The 22,485-nt window shown below is 42.1% G+C and overlaps 1 pseudogene across 1 annotated transcript; it reads left to right on the forward strand.

Moving 5' to 3' along the window:
* The first annotated feature begins 2,302 nt into the window (after positions 1 to 2,302).
* LOC311593835 (glyceraldehyde-3-phosphate dehydrogenase-like) lies at positions 2,303 to 3,309 on the forward strand (annotated as a pseudogene). The gene has a single exon. The product of its transcript is annotated as a glyceraldehyde-3-phosphate dehydrogenase-like (transcript).
* The last annotated feature ends 19,176 nt before the right edge of the window (positions 3,310 to 22,485 follow it).

Consider the following 22,485-nt stretch of genomic DNA (forward strand, 5'->3'; position numbering starts at 1 on the left):
ACATGATTGACATCTGTGGTCACCCAACTGTACAACAGCACAGCGGACCACCTAATGAACCAGATACACGTGAAGAGCCTGGTTGCTTCTTTATGGCTGCATTAAGTCAGGGCGGACTTACTGTGGCGTGTCTCCAGTGTTTGAGACTGTCAGCTCGTCCTGTGCTGTGAATTCGTGGTTTTAATCGCTGCGTGTCCTGCTAGCACACTCTTCCACTGCGAGGCTGCAGCCACGTGGGAAGAAGACGTAGGGTGCATTCTGAGAACTCAGAATTAAATTAAGCAAAATCGCCTCCCTGTGGAGCCACATTAAGGCTATTGGAAAGTGAATTTTAGTTTTTCTTGTTCATAGTTTCGATCGCTACCTGCATGGTTTGTCTCTCTTGGTTACTCGTAATAAAATTAAACAGAAATCACACGCTCCTCGGAAAGCATGGTCAAATTATGGCTGAACCAAAGCATTCTAGCAGGGGAATGTAGAGGCTCTTCACTTACATTTTTATGTTGTAGTGATGTAATAAATAATACTAGGATTTGTAGTTTGGGCAGAATAGATGAAAATACTAGACTTGTGCTACAGATAAAACAGCAATATTTACATTTATCGCAGATTCTTCCTTAGGCCTATTTTTGTAAGATGGTAAAGGATAAAAAGGAAAAAGAAATCTCCTACTAGGGTCACGTTTTCAGTCATATCTGAAAACCTGGAGAACTGATGACATTTAGGAACTAATTGGGCTGAGAATTAAATTTTATTTGCTCCTCCTTTTATTAAAGATACAATTAAAAAAAACAACCCACAGAACAATCCACATTTGTACACCCTGCATGTGTTTTATTTAGAGCAAATATAGATATATTAAAATCATATTTGTATAAACATTTTTTAGTGCAGGTACATGCTTTTATATAAAACTTACAGATTTCTAAAGGAATTTTTTTCACCACATATTAAAGGTATGAGTCCATCTCTTCAACGTGTTTTACAGGAGATATTCAACAGATATTTGAGGAATAATTGATATATTTGTAGGAGGCATTTGGAAACCTACGCTTAGGAGCATACACATTACTTACTTATTCTGCTTTAAAAGTATCTTTTTCTATATGGATCTTCTATTGATAAAAAAAAAACTAAGGTTTATTGTCTCAGGGTTAATTATAGGAAAGGTTTCATCTCGCTATCCCTTTATCTCCTCACTCTGGCTCCATTATATAATGTAATACAGTAGCTCAAACATCAGAGTCACTCGCCACACACACTTCCCTTAAACAAATGGAGTTAACTAACAGTGGCCCTTTGTGGCCCACAGCTTATAAGCAGTGAAAAGCGCACTCCGAAAGTTAGTTAATTGAGGTTAGGTGCAAATGAAAAAAGATTTCTCTTAGCAAATGGCACAGTGGAAAAGAAAGTACAATTTTGTGGTCAGCATTTTCCTCATATTCATTAAAATATCGATACGGTTGGGTGACCCATACATTAAAAATGTTACATGCAATTTACAATATTCAAATTGTGTTCTTTTTTATCCAAGAACTGAGTGATGGTAGTAATTTCCTCAATTTCGTTTTTGATACCTAAAAGTTTATGTGTGAATATTATTGAAGATCAACAGAAAAAACAAAATCTGAGTTTAGCAGCTACAAATTAGGAGAGGACATATAAAGCTGTCCTGACAGCATTTTGTACATGACAAACACTAACACATCTTCCAGGAGAGTGGGGACATGTAATATTTTGTCTTAGTGACTGTTAGTAGGTTTCAGCATCCCTTTTGATGAGCCTGTGGCTGAGGTCAGAATAATAAGTATCTCATCTAGGATTAGTATTTTCCCAACACATACTTAGAAAATTTAACTGTATCTGGCATGATGTTTTTGTCTTGCAATAAAAAGAAATATAACTGAAATGCTCTTTTCACGTAAAATATGTATATTCTTATTTCTCTTCCTTTTCATGGGGTTTAGTTCATAAAATATGTAATCCTGTAAAAGCAGAATAGTTTTGTTATTTTTGACATAGAAAGTACTATGGAAAGAAAATTATTTGGCATTAAATTTTACACAGGAAATTATGTATAGATTAGAAAAATTAAAGAAATAAGAACTTGTGGACTTTCTAGGTAATAATGTATGCCTTAATTCTTAAATCAACGTATATTTCTTTTAACATCAAAATGTTGTTTCAAGTATACATATCTAACTGGATGTTTACTCATTCAATTTACAACTATTCCTCACATTTAAAATATTAAATGTTGGCTCTTTGCTCCTCCCTGTTCCAGCAACAACTGCATCTTTTTGTCCAGTGCCAGCTTCATCCCTTAACAAGATGGTGAAGGTCGGAGTAAACGGATTTGGTTGTATTAGGCACCTGGTTACCAGGTCTTGCTTCTTATCTGGCAAAGTGGACATTGTTGCCATCAATGACCCTTTCATTGACCTCTACTACATGGTCTGCATGTTCCAGTATGACTCTACCCATCGCAAGCTCAATGGCACAGTCAAGGCTGAGAACAGGGAGCTTGTCATCAACCAAAGCCCATCACTGTCTTTTATCAAATGGGGTGATGCTGGTGCTGAGTACTTTGTGGAGTCTCCTGGTGTCTTCACCACCAGGGAGAACAGGGCCCACATACAGGGTGGAGCCAAAAGGGTCAGCATCTCTGACCCTTGTGCCGATGCCCCCATGTTTGTGATGGGCGTGAACCACGAGAAGTATGACAAGTCACTCAAAATTATCAGCAATGCTTCCTGCACCACCAACTGCTTAGCCCCCCTGGCCAAGGTCATCCTTGATGACTTCAGCATCATGGAAGGACTCATGCTCACAGTCCATGCCATCACTGCCACCTAGACATCTGTGGATGGCCCCTCTGGAAAGCTGTGGCATGATGCCCATGGGACTGCCCAGAGCATCATCCCTGCATCCACTGGTGCCACCAAGGCTGTGGGCAAGGTCATCCCAGAGCTGAATAGGAATCTCCCTGGCATGGCCTTCCATGTCCCTAACCCCAGCATGTCCATTGTGGATCTGACATGTAGACTGGAGAAACCCACCTAGTATGAATACATCCAAAAGGTGGTAAAGCAGGCATCTGTGGGCCCAATAAAGGACATTCTGGGCTACACTGAGGACCAGGTTGTCTCCTGGGAGTTTAACAGTGACTCCTACTCTTCTGCCTTTGATGCTGGGGCTGGCCTTGCTCTCAATGACAACTTTGTAAAGCTCATTTCCTGGTATGACAATGAATATGGCTACAGCAACAGGGTGGTGGACCTCGTGGCCTACATGGTCTCCAGGAAGTAAAAAGCCCTGAACCAACCCACCCCAGCAAGAGAGAGGCCCTCGGCTGCTGAGGAGTCCCTGTTCCAACTCAGCCCCTGACACTGAGCATCTCCCCTCACAGTATCCATCTTAGACCCCAGAATAATGGGAGGAGCCCAGGAAGCCCTACTCTCTTGAATCCCATCAATAAAGTTCACTGCACCTAAAAAAAAACTATTAAATGTTAAATTTAATATTCTGAACGTGAACATGCAAAAATATTGTCTAAGGAAAAAGAATAAGATGAATTTTTGTTTTGCTTGACAAATTTCAGAATGATGGAAAATATTCCCCATATGTATGAATGATTGGGGGCTTTTCAAAACACAGAAAGAGACCCAACTTAGAAGAAAAATTAAGTCATTCTCAGCTATAATTTAGTAATTTGGGAGGATATTTTTGTATTTAATTTACTGTATGACTTTAAAGATGTGGTCACGATGGCACTGGCAACTGATACCATTAGTTCACGGTTCCCTGGCCATGCAGGATATAGACTGTGCATACATCTTTACTACAAATGGGGAAAATGGCAGACTGTGATGAATATCTTATACCAAACCACTTGGTTGTAAAAGCATACGTGGGAAGAGCCACTAGGGGCAGTAGTGGGCTCTCCCCAGCTTTGTGCTCCTCCTCTCAAAGACCTTGGTTACACCTGCCATACTTTCTCCTGCAGGTCAAATATGAGCACCGTGGGTAGGAGAGCAGGAAGAGGATAGTGAGAAACATCAGTCTAGATCCGTGTAGCCAACAGTCAACTTCTTCAGGCCTCACTCACAAAACATCAAGGTGGCACTGGTGTGCTGGAGGTCTATGACAGCTCCAGCAGCCTCTTTACACTGCACTGACATGCAGGTCAAAGGAGCTTTTACTATACACGTCCTTAGTATGTGAACAACTGTGCTCTGACTTCTGCCAAAGAAGAATTCCCATTAGCTGTGTTAATGCCTTCACATACTTGCTTCTTAAACACTGAAGTCATTGTACGATGGCATGTACATCAGGAGTGTAAGAACTCCTGATTTGATATTAAGAAAGAAAAATCAGGTGCCCTAAATTCCTGTGCTTTGGGGGGTCACATATATCTGATGAACTACCTTTTAAGGAAATGCATTTTAACTGAATGCAATGACATGTGCCTCTAAATCGGTGGTTCTTGACCTTTCTTGTGCCATGACCGTTTAATACAGTTCCTCAGGCTGTGGAGATCCCCAACCATAAATGTATTTTTGTTGCTACTTCATAGCTGTAATTTTGCTATTGGTATGGATCGTAATGTAAACATCTGATATTCAGGGTGGTCCTCTGTGAAAGGGTTGTTTGACTCCCAGGTTAAGAACCACTACTCTAAATGCTAGCATTTCTGAGGTAAAACCAGGAGGATCAGAGTTCAAGGTCATCCTCAGCTACAAAGCAACCTTGAGGTTAACTTTAGCTGTTTTCAAGTGCTGTGTTTCCCCACGAAAAAAGTTGAGGCAAATAAAAATGTGAACTAACTTTTCATTAACTTTTTTCTCTTTTATGCTTTCTATTATTTGAAGGACTTGAAAAGCAATTAATTTTTCTATTTCTTACTCCAACTGTGCTTCATTTATTAGTTTCTATTTCTTCCCACATGAGTGTATCATTTTCCCACAGTCCGATTGATAAAGTCGTGGAAGAGTTTTCTAAGCGTTCCTTCAAAGCTGGATGCTGCTGCCTCACAGTTTAATTCACACGCTAAGCATGATGGGGGAAGAGCTCCATTATCCCCAACTCAAAAATTCCTCAACTTCTGGCCCCAAGTCCAGACCCTTTAGCCTAGCTGGGCCTTTTGTCCGGTCAGGAGGGGCTATTTATGAGGAGCCATGCAAAATAAACATGAAACGTTTGCCATAAAATATGACAACCACTTTAAATAATGTTGACTTAATTAAACTTTAAACTTTATTTATAAATTTTATGGCTTCAGTGTGAGTACTTCTCGGATGTTTACTTCAGTGGAAAATCCATCATGTGAGGACCTTGAAAGGAATTAATCCTCTTACCCCTGGCACAGAGCTCAGCTCCAACAATCCTGATCTAAATATTTAGTGATGGATGATACATGTTTATGAACGGAGGGCAGCATAACACTGAAATACGAACTGCACTTTCCATCTCGCACATACGGTTGGAAAGACACTGGGAACTGAAGCTTTGCCAATCAGCGGAAGTTACCTTTTGTTGTTATTGTTGGGGTTTTTTTTTTTTCTACTTGTCTCTTTTTATTTTTCTCTGTTCATTCCATCTGTTAATAGAGTCTTTATTTTTAAAAAAAAAATCCTTGCAATCAGCTTTCAAGAAAAGACGTTCCAATGACTTGTGGGTTTGGTTAGTGCATCCTTGGGTACACTAATAGCCCTGCTGGGTGTCAGCCAAAGGTTATGGGCCTCTCAAAATATTTCTGAAAAGAAAGTTTATCACCAAACCGAAATTTCTCATTAGTAACCCTGCGGTGTCTAATCTGTGAAATTACACGACTAACTCCTTTGCAGAGTCTGTCCTGGTTGGAGCTTGTAATCCCATGGGAAGTTATTAAAAATATCACCAAGATAATGCTCTAGCTTTGTAGTTGGCCTCTGGGGTAAAGGAAATAGATCATTAGATGAACACTTTATAATCAAGCTGTAGATCACTCACAATTATTAAATGGATGTCAAGGAAATTATTATTTTAAAAGTTGAGGTCAGTGTGATTTACCAAAAAAGTGATGAAAGAATTTACTTCCTTTGTTTGGGAAATGAAAGAGTAAGTATAATAACCCCCCCCCCTTGGTGTTTTTAGGGGGTAGATATTTGAATAGCTTTTTCAAACACAGATAGCTTACTTTGTGTTTTGTTTTTCCTGAAGTTGTTTAGTTGTTCCTCGAATAAAAGAAATGGTCCTTGTAGTATGAAAATAAATGGTGTAAAATAAACACTAAAGGGTGTGGGCTGGAGGAACCAGGAATATGTGCAAACTGTGTGAGAAACTTTTTCCTGAGGACAATTGGATGTGCATGTGGTTAGCAACTTGCTAGAGATCCCAGGGCCTGTTTCAGCCTTCACTCAACTCATAAAACTGTCTAATAGCCAGGACCTTTTGCCCGTAATGAGGGCAGAATACAAACGGAGTAATGTTCAAGTGAAAGCAACACAGCACAGTCTCAGTTCTAAGGCCCAAAGCCAGGACACAGTGTGGCTGCTTTAGGCAACTTCGCTGTGATATTTAGCTTCTTCAATTCTGATATTTAGCTTCTTGAGCTTCTGGGTTCTGAACGGTACCTACTTACTTTGGTCCAGGTGAAAATGTTTCCGATCCAATCTCTTACTTTGCTTTCCAGATTACCTCTTGTAACTTCCTAACTAAAAGGTTTTCTTTGATCGATCTCTGACCAGGCCGGAGGTTTAAAATAAAAATCCCGATTGGACATAACTAGAGTAGGAAGGAGGAGAGTAGGCAGACGAAGAGGAGGGAATGAGAGATAAATAGCATGAAGGAGGTATGGGAAAGCCATGGGAAAACCTACTATTAGCCAGACATGGTGGTGCATGTCTTTATCAGAGCACTGGGGGAAGCAGAAGCAGGCAGATTTCTGTGAGTTCGAGGCCAGCCTGGTCAACAAAGTGAGTCCAGGACAGCCAGGGCTATACAGAGAAACCCTGTCTCAAAAAAAAAAAAAAAAAAGCAAGCAAACAACAACAACAAAAAGAAGCTTACTTTAAGATGTATATATGCATGCATGTGTGTTTAATGGAATTACCTCATGCAGAAGAATAATAACTCCTAAAATTTATAGACTGACAAAAAAAAAAAAAAAAAAAGACCCAGTGCCAAATCCAGAAACACTTTCCTTTGAGTTGTTGGTCAAGGGTCAAAGAGACTCCTAAAACAATATAGGCTATTGCCATCCCCACAGCCATCACCACCGCCATCACCACTGCAATCGCCACCGCCATTGCCACAGCCATCGCCACCGCCATTGCTGTTGGTTGCCTACCAAAACATGAAGATAAGACCCTTGCTAAAGACACCATGTACATCAGTCACAGAAATTCAAGAAATGAAGCTACTTTGAGAAATCCTGGTACCTGAACTGGAATTGTCCTCCCTGAAGACTAGCATACAAAAGTGCTGGACAAGCTGCCAAGGGAAAAAAATATAGCAACAGTCTGCCCAAATGTAAAGCCCACAATTCACAAGAATAGCCAGACAAGCAAGATGTCCCCAGTGATGCAATAGTGGCTCCTGTATCTTGGGGATAACCAACAGAACTGTCTATTTGGACCAAAGCCCTGCTCTATAAAAAGGAACACATGCCTGGTACTGTAATCCTAGCCAAGGACCTGTGGCTGCCAAGGTCATAGACACTAGAGGAGAACTTACCATTACTGTGTTCCCAAATTCATATAGTTTCCAACTGCTTTCTCAATACTTCTTCCGATGTCCATAGGTGAGAGTAGATCTCACCCTGCATCAAAGAAGCTCCATTTTACAGAAGACAAAGGCTGTTACAGAGATCCACAGTTAGTCACAATGCAGAGAATAAGTGACTGTGTGGTACCCAGCCTCAAACAGAAGATCGGTTAACCTCATGGGAGAGGGGGGAAGAAAGACTGTAAGCACATAAGGACTTACACACAACTGTTTTTTTTAGGATAGTCTGCCCTGGATATTGCTCTCATGAACTCTTAACCCTACGGCCACCTGCACAAGACCTGCAAAGGCCACACCAGCAAACATGCCAATGTAGATGGACATCTTCATAAGGCCCAGCTGCTGGGTGAGGAAGAACCAAACCCCAAGACCTAGTAGTCAGCCCTAAAAACATGTATATACAGGTGACAATACCTGGACTCAATATTATATATATATATATATATATATGTATATATATATATATATATATAATGTGTGTGTGCAAAGCAGTAATAATTATAGAGGAATATGCTATGAATTCAAGAGGAGGCAGACATGGGAGGAGCTAGAAGGGCAGAAAGAAGAGAAGATATTCTTAAGCAAATTAACATATATTTTAAAGCTCTGTTGGCTATTCAATCAAGCCATTCAGATGCCTGAGTCTGGTCAATCACACAGACCCTTGGCACCCACAAGAGACCAAAATTAAAATTCCTGGGTAGACTCGATAGATAGCGCCTGTATTATGGGAAATCTTTTAGCTACAATGGCAAGCTTTTAACAAATTTCCAAAAGCCAAATTCAGTAAAGGAAGCAGAGTAGTGCATCGGCTTGGTTTACAGTTTCAATTCTCTGATTCTATCCAGAAAAAGACCATTACCCTAAAAGTTCCTTAAAGAGGAAATGCATGACAGTCGTAAAAAAGAAATAGAGGTTTTCCACTCAGAATCGGACAGCAATTCGACTGAGTAGTTATATAATAAGCTTCTGGTGTGTCAACTATTATTGCGAGAAGAAAACATCCACCAATCTGGTCTTAATTGTATTTTCCATTTCAAGTGAGTACAAGCACAAAGCACAGAGTGGATGCTAACAGGAAGATTCTGAAGACAGTTGCAGAGGGGCACTCTGTGTCCTAGATGACCTAATGTACTGCCCTAGATCTTTGACAAAGAGTCCAATAAGGGTTCCAGCAATGCGTCCGTCAAGTGGTCTGAGTGACAAGACACTCTCCCATGATGGCTCCTGTAGTTGCTCTTTGTGACTCATCACATGAGCTAACCTCTGGTTAGTCCTGCCCATGTGACTCTCAGAAAGCAGTGCATGGATCAGAAATCACTTCTGCTGTGTGACTGGGAGACCATGGGAAAAAATGATCACCCCAGGTATTATCCTAAGCAGTAAGCCATAGTATTGGGAAATACCAGAATGACATTAATTTCATGAAAATAGAAAAATAAAAAAAAAATTATGCACAGGTGTTCAAGGAGAGGAAAAAATAAAAGCTCTTTTACACACACACACACACACACAGAGAGAGAGAGAGAGAGAGAGAGAGAGAGAAGATGGTCCTTTCACAGCAACTCCATTATTCTGTGGCCCCCTGCTACACAGAGAGTTCCACTGGGTCAGTGCAAGAGCCCAGGAACCAGCAGCATGTGGTGCAGACCTCTATGAAGGGTTTTCTCCTGATTCCTGATTCTCAAAATGAATCTTGGAAGCTGACTACAGCATTCTCTCTCTCTCTCTCTCTCTCTCTCTCTCTCTCTCTCTCTCTCTCTCTCTCTCTCTCTCTCTCTCTCTCTCTCTTCTACTTGGCACAGGATATTTTTTAGCAAAATACCTTCCAGACTTGTGAAATATGGATATTCACTGTTGTGTTCTTGACTTCCAGTTGAGACAAGAATTCCTTAGTCAGCCTAGTGTGAGTGGTTCTCTGCTTGGGTATCAGGGCAGCATCCGATGAGCTTGCTTCACACTCAGCAGCCAGATATGTGTCAGATTAGAAACAAGTGAGAGTGATTTAAATGCAGCTTGAAGAAGAGAGAAAACCACTTCCTGTGAGCCTTTCAAAGTTCATTAACATCGAGCCAGGCATGGTGGCACATGCCTTTAATCCCAGCACTTGGGAGGCAGAGGCAGGCAGATTGCTGTGAGTTCTAGGCCAGCCTGGTCTACAAAGTGAGTCCAGGATAGCCAAGGCTACACAGAGAAACCCTGTCCTGGGGGGGGGGGAGGGGGCGTGATTCAAAGTTCATTAACATCAATCTCTCTGGTGGAAAAGATAGAAGAAAGTAAACTTAGCCAAAAACATTAAGTCCTGGTGAGTACCAGCAGACCTCAGTATGTCCCTGCCATTCGCTGTTGCCACTTCCCAGTGTTCGCCACAGTGATCGTGGTTTTGAGTTGTCTTGATAGTTACTCGCAGCAAATAGTCACCACACCTCCTCTATCCTAAATAATCTCTTCCAGGACTGGCGTCCATGGCAGGGCAAGCATTTCTGAGCTTAGACTCTTTTCAAAGGATGAGCTTGTCAAGTTGTGCTCTGCGCACCTTCGCTCTCCCCCCTCCCCCCTTCCCTTAGGAAGTCAAGAGTTCTGGGTCTATAAGCGTCATCGGAGGACATGCTCTGTCAACACAGGTGGACCGTGGAGGTCAAAGAGAAAGTGGCCTCCAGCTCCGTCCTGGGTGGATGGGAGGGATCGAGATGTTCACTGCAGCACAGAGGAAGGCCAGGCCAATGGTCATGCAAAATGGCTCTGGCGAGTTCTGCCAGCTCTGCCGGGTCCACTGCAGATTCGGATCTGATGCGTGGTTGGCTCACCCACTGGATCGTAGTAAGGTAGTGTTAGTTTCACAGACACCGTCATACTCTCTCACACACAGGAAGACTAGAGTAAGAAGACGGCATGGTGGGGGGTTCCCCCGAATTAGAGCTTTCTCACTAACAGACTGTTTCCTTTTCCCAGAGGCCACACAAGAGCATGGCTGGCCTCTCCTGGAAATGCTCCCATGTCTAAATCTAAATCTGTTATAGGTCAGCATAATTTTGAAAATCTATAACTTGCCTTTATAAGATACTCACAGAGCAAGGGCAGACTGGGAAGAGAAGAGGAAGGATAAAGAGCTGCAGGGGGAAAGTCTTTCTAGTTTGCATTTCAAAAGAACACTCACAATCTTGTACTAATTATGTTCTTTGACTAAAATAATGCAACGCAATAGAAAGGCAGTTACAAGATTGCAAAAAGGAATACAAATGGTGGTTTCTGGTTTTGTAGTAGCATGCAGAACTAATTAAGCCACTTTAGACTTGTGTATGTGTGTGTGGCTGCATGTGTGCACACATGTGTGTAAATGCCAGAGATTGATGCCACCTGTCTTCCTTGATAGCTCTCCTAGTGACGTGTTGAAGCAGGGTCTCTCATCTGAATCTAGAGCTTAGTAATTTGGACAGCCTGACTGTTAGCTTGTCCCAGGGGTGTGCTGGGGTTACAGGTAGCTCTCCATGCCAATCTAGTAGCAACAGGATGCTGGGAATCTGAGCTCGGTCCTTACACCTGCACAATACTTTATTAATTGAGCCACCACAGCAGCTGCCTCTCCACCTCATTTTTATTACATTTATTTACTTATTTTGTGTTTATATATGTGTGTGAGTGTGTGTGTGTGGTTCCATTCATGCCACAGTGTGTGCATGTGTGTGTGTGTGTGTGTGTGTGTGTGTGTGTATGAGAGAGAGAGAGAGAGAGAGAAAGAGAGAGAGAGAGAGAGAGAGAGAGAGAGAGAGAGAGAGAGAGAGAGAGAAAGCATGTGTATATGTGTGTATGGGAACATTTCTGCCACTGTGTGTGTGTGTGTATATGTGTGTGTGTGTGTGTGTGTGTGTGCAGTTCAGAGGGCATTTTATGGGAGTTTATTCTCTCCTTCCATCATGTATGTCCCCAGGATTAGTTGCATGTTGGTAGGTGTGGCAGCAAGTGCCTTTAACTGCTAAGCCATCTTCCTGGCCTTTCACTGAACCTGGAGCTCGCCAATTTGACTGGACCAGATGGCCAGAGATCTCCAGGGGCCTTGTAGTCTCTGCCTCTCCAGTGCTGGGGTGACAGCTGCATGCCACTGAGCGTCTTTTATGTGGGTCCTGGGGATCTAAACTCAGACCCTCGCACACTATGTCTCTATCCCTGTGTTAGAAGAGTTCTGCTTGTTTCCCAAGTGCTAGGATAGATGTCCCTCCCAAGCCCTGTTCTGTCACTATTTCATGCAGCACTGTGACGCTTGGTTGGGTCCACAGTCTCTGGCCTTCTGTTCTCTTAGGTAGAGATGATTAGTGACCATTTGTTAAAGTAAACTTCCTTAGAAGCTTCAGGGTCTTACATAGTGCAAAGCTGGATTGCTAACCCCCATGTCTTTGATGTTCTCTTGGTGAAAACAATGTGGTTACCATTGCTCTCACATCCAAAACTGGGAAAAGTGTCCAAAACCAACATCAGAGAATTCATGTTTCACATGACGATTACTGATTTCATAATCTAAATGAATCTTGCCAAGGCATTTTTGTAAGATTACAGCAATTTTGTTAAACAAGAAAATCTTTTCAAATACATAGACTTAGTTGTTTGTTTTAATCATCAATATTATTATTAGACATCACGTTGGGCAAAAATCTTAAGGAGAAAATGCCAAATATTCACACATAGTTAAGTCTTTTGTAATGCACTCGCTGACATCACTTATTAGCTGGCCTATGAACTACAAGAATTCACTAAATTAGGAACTGGACGGATGACTCGAGGCAGTAAAGTGTTTGCTGTGCAAGCATGAAGACCTGAATTCAATCTCCAACACACACACACACACACACACACACACACACACACACACACACACACGGTATCATGGGCCTGAGAGCCCAGTACTAGTCAGGCAAAGGCAGGAGGCTTCCCAGACCTCACTGCCCAGCCAGTCTGTTGAGCCCCATATCCTAGGGAGAGGAAGTGGGCCCCTGTCTCCAGAGTAAACAAGATGGACAGCTCTTGAGTAGCAACAATGGAGCTTGGCTTCTGGCCTCCACACATAAGTGCACATTACACACATGAAGCATCGATTTTGGAATTTTGGCTTTTTTTAAAAAATTGAAATACTATAAAAATACTTTTTTGCTTTTAATCTCAGGTGTGGGGATATGGGGCTGCTTCAGAGCAGCTGACTATGACTTACCTCATGCTCTAGCAGATACGGGATTTTGCCAGCTGCAGATAGTTTCTGTGACTGTGTAAGGTTTGGAACTCCAGGAGTTTTTCAGATGGTATATAAATGCTAAAGCCCCAGTCAGTGGGTTGGTTGTCGGGTTGTTGTTGGTGGTGGTGGTTGGTTGGTTGTTAGTTGCTGTTGGTTGCAGTTTGTTAAGTAGTCACATGCAAAGAAGAAACAAGAAGAAGAAATGAGATGTCCTGATGGTGAAGATCAAACTCACCCAAGGAGCTTGATGCTCACAATCAGCAGGAAGCAGTCCAATGATATCAAGCCCCCTCTCAGCCCCTGAGCTTATTCAGGGATTTTCCTTCCCTCTGCATCCTTCTCCTACGTCTAGTGTTAGGGGATTGAGAGGGAAGAAGGAAAAGGGTGGAGAAGCGTGGAAGAAAGAGGAACCCACAGAGCAGCAAACACTGGCCACACACGCACATGAACAAGCACACACAAATTTTAAAAATTCAGCTCCTCAAAGGGTTTGTGTTGCTTATGACAGCCATAAGGATAGGAAAGGAACAGCAGTGCCATAGACTTATTTTATGACGATTGGTGTTACTTGTTGTGGAGTAAAAATATACGATTCATGTGCTTTTAAAAAAATTAGTTTAAAACACTCCATCTAACAAAATAACAAAAATGGGTTTTAATGTTTTATATAATTAACAAAGCCAAAGATGAATGAATAGACACGAAGATGAAGTGAACACACACAGCCACAGAAATGTAAAGGCAGTCCTACTGAGGAAGAGACAGAGCCATCAACATGGAGGCAGGGGCCACGAACAGTGGCCTTGCTCCACAGAGCACAGCCTTCCACTGTACTCAGTCAAGTTTAGTCACTTAAACTTATACATAACATGTGTACCTGTTTTGTCCACATGCAAATATCCTGGTCCCTTGCTGCATGCCATTCTGTGGCTGAAATTAAGGCAAGAACCAGAGGTGCTCCTCAGGCAGCCTTCCAAATCTTATTTGACTAGATTAACAGTCTGCTTATTTACATTAATTTGCCTTAGAAAGACAGCCCCAATACTTTTGTTCAGTCTCTTTATCAGATGGAAAATAAGTCTAGTACTTTAGATTATATTAGATTAGAAAAAAAAATAAATGACATTATTATGACACCTTTTTGTTGCTGTGATAAAAGACCATGATGAAAGACAACTTGAGGAACTGGGTTTACTTGGGCTACGGTACCTGAAGGATAAGAGTTCACCACAGCTGGGGGAGGTATGGCGACAAGCTGGTCTTGTGGCAGGCACAGGAAACTGAGGGATCACATCCTCAACTGTGGGGAGAAAACAGACAGCAAGCAGGAAACAGAGCTAGACTAGGAACACTCGGGAGACCACCTTCAATGTCATACTTCCTCCAGCAAGGCTGGGCCACCTCCCTAAACAGTACAGCCGACTGGGAGCCAAGTGTTCAAGTGCCCGAATCTACAAAGGAGAGCTTGCGTTCAAACCAACAGAGCTATGTATTCTAAGAGCTGGCGGGCTTCTGAAAAGGGGAATGGAGAAAGAAGATTATTTAACATCTTTACCCATCTTTTCTTAAAGGAGTTTGTTTAGAATGTAAGCTCAGAGAACAGAGACTAGCAATAGATATTAATAATTGTAACAACAACCACAACCCTGTACAACCCCACACCTGTAAACAGGGTAAAGGAAGCAATGAGTTGCCTGAAGAGGATCTAGTGAGAGGGGAGCAGTCACTCTGTCTTATAGTAAGCTCATCTCCGTGCTGGCTCTAACACCCTAATGCCACATCCCAAAGATAAACTCAGGGCTGGAGAGCTGGTGTGATCGCTCTTCTCGGTTGTCAGCTTGACTGTAGCTGGAATTAATTAAAACCCAAGCTGAGCAGTTCCATGGGGGGGGGGGGGCAGACGTTCTTAATTAAATCTTGTGAAGTGGGAAGGCACAGCTTTAAAGCAGGTCTTTTGAGGTGAGAAGAGCCACCTTTAATCAGGGCCACACCTTCCGGTGGCATCCCATATAAAGGACACGAAAGAGGGGAGCTTTTGTTCACCACTTGCTCTCGCCTTGCTGGCAAGTCCATTCCTTCCCTGGCAACAGAAGCCACTTCTTCGGGACTCTGGTGTATACTCAAGAGCAGCTGAGACATCCAGCCTCATAAACCAAACAACAACTAGATTCTCAGACTTCCCATTGGACTAGCTGGACCATAGCCTGTAACTGCTCTAACAAATCCCATATATTTCACCCTAGCACTCCATCCTATCAGTTCTGTTCCACTAGAGATCTGATGTGAAAAAAATATTAGACTCTAGAGGGCTTCTTTAACCCAGCTAGTTCCCAGATAATTGAAACAGACACCTCTTGGATTTATAAAAGCTTTAAAGCACAGTAACTGGGTAGATTCACCAGTGAAACAATCCGTGTTACTTGCCTTAATCCTTCCTGCCTGGGCTGCTTCTGTGCCATCACGCCTAGCCCTCATGGTCACGTGCTCACGGTCCATCCTGCCCTATGTCGACATTCTTCTTCTTGTTTCCTCCCCTTTTCCTGGTCCCTCTCAGGCCCCAAGTCCAGGAACCTAAGCCCCCTCTACTTCTCTTCTGCCCAGTTACAGGCTTCAGCAACTTTGGTTATTAACCAATCAACTTTAAATTAGGTAAAGCACAATTTACACAATAAAGACTGGTGTATGTGAGGATGTACTTGTCTGGGCCAGTAATCAGCATTAGACCACATAGCACCAGAGCAATCCCCAAACAGAGAAACCTGGACTAAAGGCAGATGAATCAGTGCGTTAAAGCGCTTGGTATGCGTACTTGAGGATCTGAGTTCAAACCACCAGCACGCATGTAAAAAGAGGAGGAATGGATGTGAGTCCCTGTAACTCTGGCTATGGAGGGCCTAGACATGGACAGAATCCTGGGAGTCAGGCAACGCTGCAAACTGGCAAGCTTCTGGTTCAGCGAGAGACTGTGTTTCAAAGTATGGAGAGTAGAGGAAAGCAGCAGTTCCCCTCCATTTGCCTCCTAACGTGCATGCAGAGGCATGTGCACACACATACACATGCATATGCATGAGTTGAGGGCTGATATGAGTGAAAATACTAAGGTTACCTTAGAGTTATATCTTCAAGAATCACTGTTATAATCCAATCAGCGGGCAGAAGAATTGGTTGGTTGGTTGGTTGGTTGGTTGGTTTGGTTTGGTTTTTTTTAACAGCTTTATCCAAAAGAGTTGAGAGAGGTAAACACATAAAGTATAACATTTGAATAATCCCTACAGAAGCTGACACACTACTCTCAGAAGTGGCATAATTGTACGGTTGAAGGATTACTAATATTTAATGTTTAATTATTATTTTAGTGAAATCAGTGGTTACTCCTTAACCAGTTTATACCTAAATAACCACACAGAGGCCAGAACGTATTTAATTACCCTAGAACACAGTGCTGCACAATAACAACTCCATCCTATCCCTCCGTGCTAGTGTAGCTTCCTCCCATTCTGATTTCCCACATTATACTTGTTTTTTTACATCATCTCCTAGGCCCGGTTCACTTCTCCTGACGTTTCCTCGGTCTGCTCCTCCCGGCTCCATCCTCTCCTTCCTCCTCCTTCTCCTCCCATCACTGGATCAAGATGTCCCACCCTAGTCTCTGTTATTGCTCAGCACTGGCTAGTTGGCTTTCATTGGCAACACAGGCAACAAACCAATGGTGACATGCTCCCATAAACTTGAAAGAGGAGATACTTAGAATAAGCATCGCAATGCAGTGTTCTGATTGATGCAGATGGTGAGATAGAGAAATCAGTATTTGAATGAACAAGGGTAAACTGCACACGGTTCAGTAGAACATTCTGTCAACACTGTTCAGATCCTGCTTCTAGTAGCTCCTCATGCCCAAAGCCTTGCTTTTTCTCCCTCAGTGCCACCTTTCTTCAGGATGCCATTGGTTGTATTTCCTAAATGCTGGAGAACTATACAACATAGTTGCAACAGTGTTCTTAAAGACGAATTGTTTCCCCTTTTATAATGCTCAAGTTTATACTGGCCTGTGATTTTTGTCATCGAAGAAATATTTGCCTAACCTGTGATCACAAAGGATGCCCCCATGTTTTCTTCTGGATGTTACGTAGCTTCAGCGTTTTTGTTTGGGTTCATGATAGAGGCCGATGGGGTTAGGTAAGCACAGACTAAAACTCGTGAAACAGCCATCCTGCCTTGTAAAACTTGTTTCAGGTGAGTGTTACAGCATCAGACGTCTAACAAAGTGGCAAAAAAAATGTGAAAATTTGTAATATCCGGTAATTTAAAATATGAGATTGGTACTCGTGTGTGTGTGTGTGTGTGTGTGTGTGTGTTTTGTTTGTTTGTTTTGTTTTGTTTTGTTTGAGAAGGATTTCCAGAGCTGGGGAGATAGCTCAGTGGTTAACGTGCTTGCCCTACAAGTGTGAGGAACTGAGTTCAAATCCCTGGAACCCACAAAACACAAAGCAACAACAACAAAACAAACAAACAAACAAACAAAAACCACTGCGTGGCCATGGTGGCCTGTCTTTAATTCCAGCCTTGGAAGGAGTAACAAAAGATCCCCAGAGTAAACTGGCCAGTGAGACGGGGCATATCAGTGAGCTTTGGGTTTGATTGAGGGTCCATACCTCCGTGAATAAGATGGGAAGCAATCAAAGAGAATTCCAGGTATCAGCCTCATGTGGCCATGTACCCACTACACACCTAGTCACAGGCAAACACACACCCAACATACATACCACACACACATAAAAATAGAAAAAGAGGACTTCAAGAAAGGTGTCTGGATATATCACTAACAGAGAAACAGCATATACATTTTGACCTATTAGCCCTACATTTAGTGCTTTCTCCTGCAAAAAGAAAAGACAGTTACCGAAGAGTGTGCACTGAAGCGCCGGCAGTTTCTCTAGCATTGCCTCTTCTGTCCCAAACTCTTGCCACTGCGTCTGAATTCTGGCCTCTTTCTGGCTCTCCACAATGGCTTCCATGTTCTTCCAGAGTCTAGAGCCTCTGAGAGTTCCCGTTCTCTTCTTCATTTAGTAAGCAAAGGTTTGGAACAGAACAGGGACACTGCTGAAAACACACACACAGGCACATGCACAAACACAAACACACACATATGTGCACTTGTACTTAATTATTTATCTCTAGCACAGAAGAAAATTCCAAGAGTAGCAATAGAAAGCTTCTCTGAGGAGCTGACTGTTCTGTATTACTATTGTCATTTAAGTGACATGCTTACATAAATTAAATCCGAGGGTTAGGAACAGTCTGGTCAAGAATTTCTTCTGGACAAATGACGCTGGTCACAAGTTCCTCAGACTTAATAAATGGGTTGGTGACCATTTTCTGAGTGCTGAGGAAAGAATTTCCACAGTGGATGAGAAGCAAGGTTGCTGATTTTGCAAGCAGGGTACAACTCCAACCATTGATAGCTTTTAGCCTGTTCATCCCATAACAAGGTGTCCCGCAAAAACTCTAAGCTGAACAACCACAGCATGTACACGGAGGACCTAGCACAGAACCATGTAGGAGCCGTGATTGCCGCTTCAGTCTCTGTGAGCTCCTGTGAGCCCTGCTTAGGTGATTTCATAGGCTGTGTCCTATGGACCCCCTTCTTCTGCAGGGTTCCCTGAGCTCCACCTAATGTTTGGCTAGGGGTAGATGGTCTCTCTGTCTCTGCTCCCATCAGCTGTCTGAGGAAGCCTCTCTGAGGACAACTAGTTACTGCCTCAGTTGTTACATTAGCCGAGCATCATCTGGGAATGACTGGGCAACATTCTTTAGAAGGTCCAACTATATTAGAAGGCCAGGGTTTCTATATGTCCTTTGACCCATCTGGACCACTAGACACACGGTGGCTTGGAATGGCTCAAGCAGCATTTCACACATGATCAGCCCTCTCTTTGTGTACATTTTTCCCCCTCTGCTGACATAAGGATTATGTGAACTGTTGCAGAATTCCGCAAGATGTAACAATAAAAATGATTTTTGACCCCAACATTGCTTGTCTGTGGAGCTGATATCTAACCCAGATCAAATCGTTTTTGACTCTATAAATAAAGGACCCGTGCTGTTCCTGTTAGCCGGCTTGTCTAAACAGAAAAGTTCAGCTGAGAAGTGGTCCAGATTTCAAGTATCAGAGCCCCGCATGTGTAACACATACACATGCATCTACACACATATGCAGAGCATTGCACAGATATTCTTCCCTCACTGGCAAGTTTCAGAGTATTTGCCCTACTTTTGCTCAGGAGTCAAAGAATTTAGGGAGAAGGGACTATCCTAGGGCTTTTCCCAGAGCAGCACTGGCTCAGTGGGTGCTTGAATAAAAAGCAGGGTAAATGCTAATCTTAATATGCACTGGCTACTTAGTTTGCAACAAGAAAACAAAGAAGCTAGGAAGGGAGAACAGCTGTGGGCGAAGGTCTGCGTCTGCATCTGCGTCTGCGATTGCCCAGGCAGTGGGATTCCAGGGACCTCAAGCCTTGACTTTTGTCTCACCAGGGGTAGGTTCCTTCGCTTCTTTTAAGAAGCATTTTCAACAATCTCACTTTTATTAGCCGTTCGTGCCCATTATAGTTTTCTAGTTGCTAGTTTGTTATGTCTTTAACATAAATAAAGTTCTAAAAGTGTCTCGCGTGAGGATTTGCAGGGCCAGGCATGCTATTTCGACCATATAAAAAGCCACGCAAAGGACTTCTCATGTAATGGGACTCTTTTATATTTAATAGGGCTGTCATATAAACATATACTAGCATTTAAAATGCAGTTTCTGGACTATAAAATAAACACCATTTCTATTATTGCTGTTGGCTTTCACATGCACAGAGATCAGCTCATTAACTGCTCTTTAAGCAATTTATGTGCATTATACCTTGAGGGCACAGTCATTATCGAGGTAAGAGCAACATAAGCACGCTACACCAAAGGTTCTATGCAGATTTGAATAAACTGTAGTTAATTTTAGGAGCTACACCATGCCACAAAGCCAGTCAACCTGAAATAAGTTGCTAGTGATGATTACAATACCCATCTACTATATGGATATATTAGTTATAGAACACTGCAGTTATTCCTAATAATTCAGTGCTCACCTAAAAGCCTGGCAGCAACAATAATACGTTTATTTTACCAGTTAAAATAAAATGGATTTAAATAGTCATTCTGTATTAACTATCTTTATTGAAGTGGGGGGGAAAGTAAAAATTTGCTATGGTGTTCTCCTGTTTCCTCATCTGGATGATATAGACAGCAGGATGAGCCCAGGTCACAGTTTTCTTATGAAAGAGTTCATGTGTATAAAGCTCAGTGAACATGAACTAGCATATAGTCAACCATCAGTAGATGCTGTGGCTTTTCTACAGTTTCCCTTTAGGGTCACCCAAAGTCAGTATTCTACTGATTATGTTGAAAGTCAAATTTTAAAAAACTCATCAGTGTAATCTTGTGTGGTGGGTAAAAGTGTTATGCTGCATATAAATATGTAGTTCCAGCTGATCTCACAGTCTCTGTTAGCAAGTATTTTCTTGTCTTTAATTTTGGTGATGCATGTGTGTTTGGGAGATTGAAAAATCCCATAGGACTTGATCACTCTGTTTACCGGGTTTATGTGAATATAGAAATGATATTAGTAAAACTTTAAATAGCAAATTATATTTAAAAGAAAGTACGCTGTCATTGCCGAGTATCTAAGGAGTGATGGATATGTTGATCCATGGGGCTAGGATAAGTGGGCATCGCTATACAGTGAAGGGCAGAGGGGCAAAAGGCCTGGGAAACTAAAATAGGAAACCCGAAAAGGCAGAAACTTTTAGATGAAAACCTAGAAAATTATTTCATAAAAATTAGGACACAGAAGACTTTCTCAAATTGATCATAAATCCCACAGACAATATAAGACAAGATGTTTGATATTTTTTTCTATTACTATTTACATTTTCTGTGCTTGGGCAACTAAATAAAAATTTAAAATGAAAACAAATCATAGACCAGGAAATATTTGCAGGTATATGAAGACCTCCATTCCTGGGGTGCTTCACATATTACAAAGCCAATGGCAACCCCATAAAGTGTGGGACAGGAGCTTCCGGAGGAGAAAACACAGTGTGACCAGGAAATCTGTAATATACTAACTCTGCAGGCTGGGTGTGACACTGAATAACACCAGTGGGCTTTACTTCTAGCAGCAGTATGGCAGCCTTGCATGAGATTAAATCTATTATTGTAAAATAAAAAAAAAAGTTCTGGAAAGATTTCTAGTCTGTTTTAAGACAAGAGACCAAAATAAGACTTCAGGAGCCAATATTCAAAACCAAAAACAAAACAAAAAAAAAAAAAAAAGGAAGAACAGAGAGAGAGAGCGCATTGCAAAATTCACTGTTGCTGGACCATGGAAATATTTGCCAATCCATAACTTTCATTAATGAGGGTAAAACCAGGTAAAAAGTGCTAAGAAAACAGTGACCCATGGTCTCCAAGACAGGGGAGAGGAAAGAGTGAGCAAGGAAAACTAGAGTGCAGTCCATGTCACAGAAGAAGGTCCTGGGAAAGCACCTCAAATACTGCATTGGAAGCCGGACAAGCCACACTCTTGGCTCGTGAAAGCAAAGGAAAACAGAGTGGCTTTCACTGTCGCTGAAAAATGCTTTGGATCAGCACAGTGACAGAAAGGTGAAGGTTTTGATTTTTTTGTTTTTTTTGACTGCTCAAAGCTATATCGTGACTTCTCTGTATGAGATTAGTAGTCAGAATGACCAGATTATATTCACGTTGGTCCGTCATTACAATGTCGCCTTGAAAACAAAGAAACACAAAGCACAGAAAACAGGGAAGGAAACTGGAGAAAACTCCAGGACACTCAAACGGAGCTTACAGTAGTTACAGCTAATAGGTTTTAAGGTGACAACATAAAGGCTTTTGGCAATGCCTGGGCCCGCGTACTAAGTCTTACCCCTGTCAGGCAGGTGCATGACTACCAAGTCTCATCCCCAGCAAGACAGAGACTTTCAACTGAACGTAAGAATCCAGAAAAAAAAAAGTCAGATAAAAGTTCTATTTTGGAAAAATAGAATAAAACAGTTTAAACACCCAATGCGTTGGTTTGACCCAGTAGTAAATAGTCCTAAAAAAGAGAGTTAGTGACTTAGGAGAACAAGAAGTAAGAGCTGGATCAGAACTGTAGAGGTTTTAATCCATCAACATGACTGCTCTGATCACACACATGACCTTCTAGGTCTGTGCGATCCAGCAGGAATGCATACATGCCCTTAGCACACAGCTTTAACCCCCAAACAATGAAGGTAAAGTTAGTTTGTAGAAGGGAGCACCCATGTTTGAAAGTGATGTCTAATTGAGAGGCAGACAAAGTGACAAGACAAAGAAAGATTTGACAGAATAGGATATGGCCAGCTCTCAGGAGAACAGAGGGGAAGGAGAGTGATTTAGAAGAGACCACCAGCAGCAGCAGA

The sequence above is a fragment of the Acomys minous genome (assembly GCF_964271855.1).
Source record: "Acomys minous genome assembly, chromosome: 3".
NCBI classification, from domain to species: Eukaryota; Metazoa; Chordata; class Mammalia; order Rodentia; family Muridae; genus Acomys; species Acomys minous.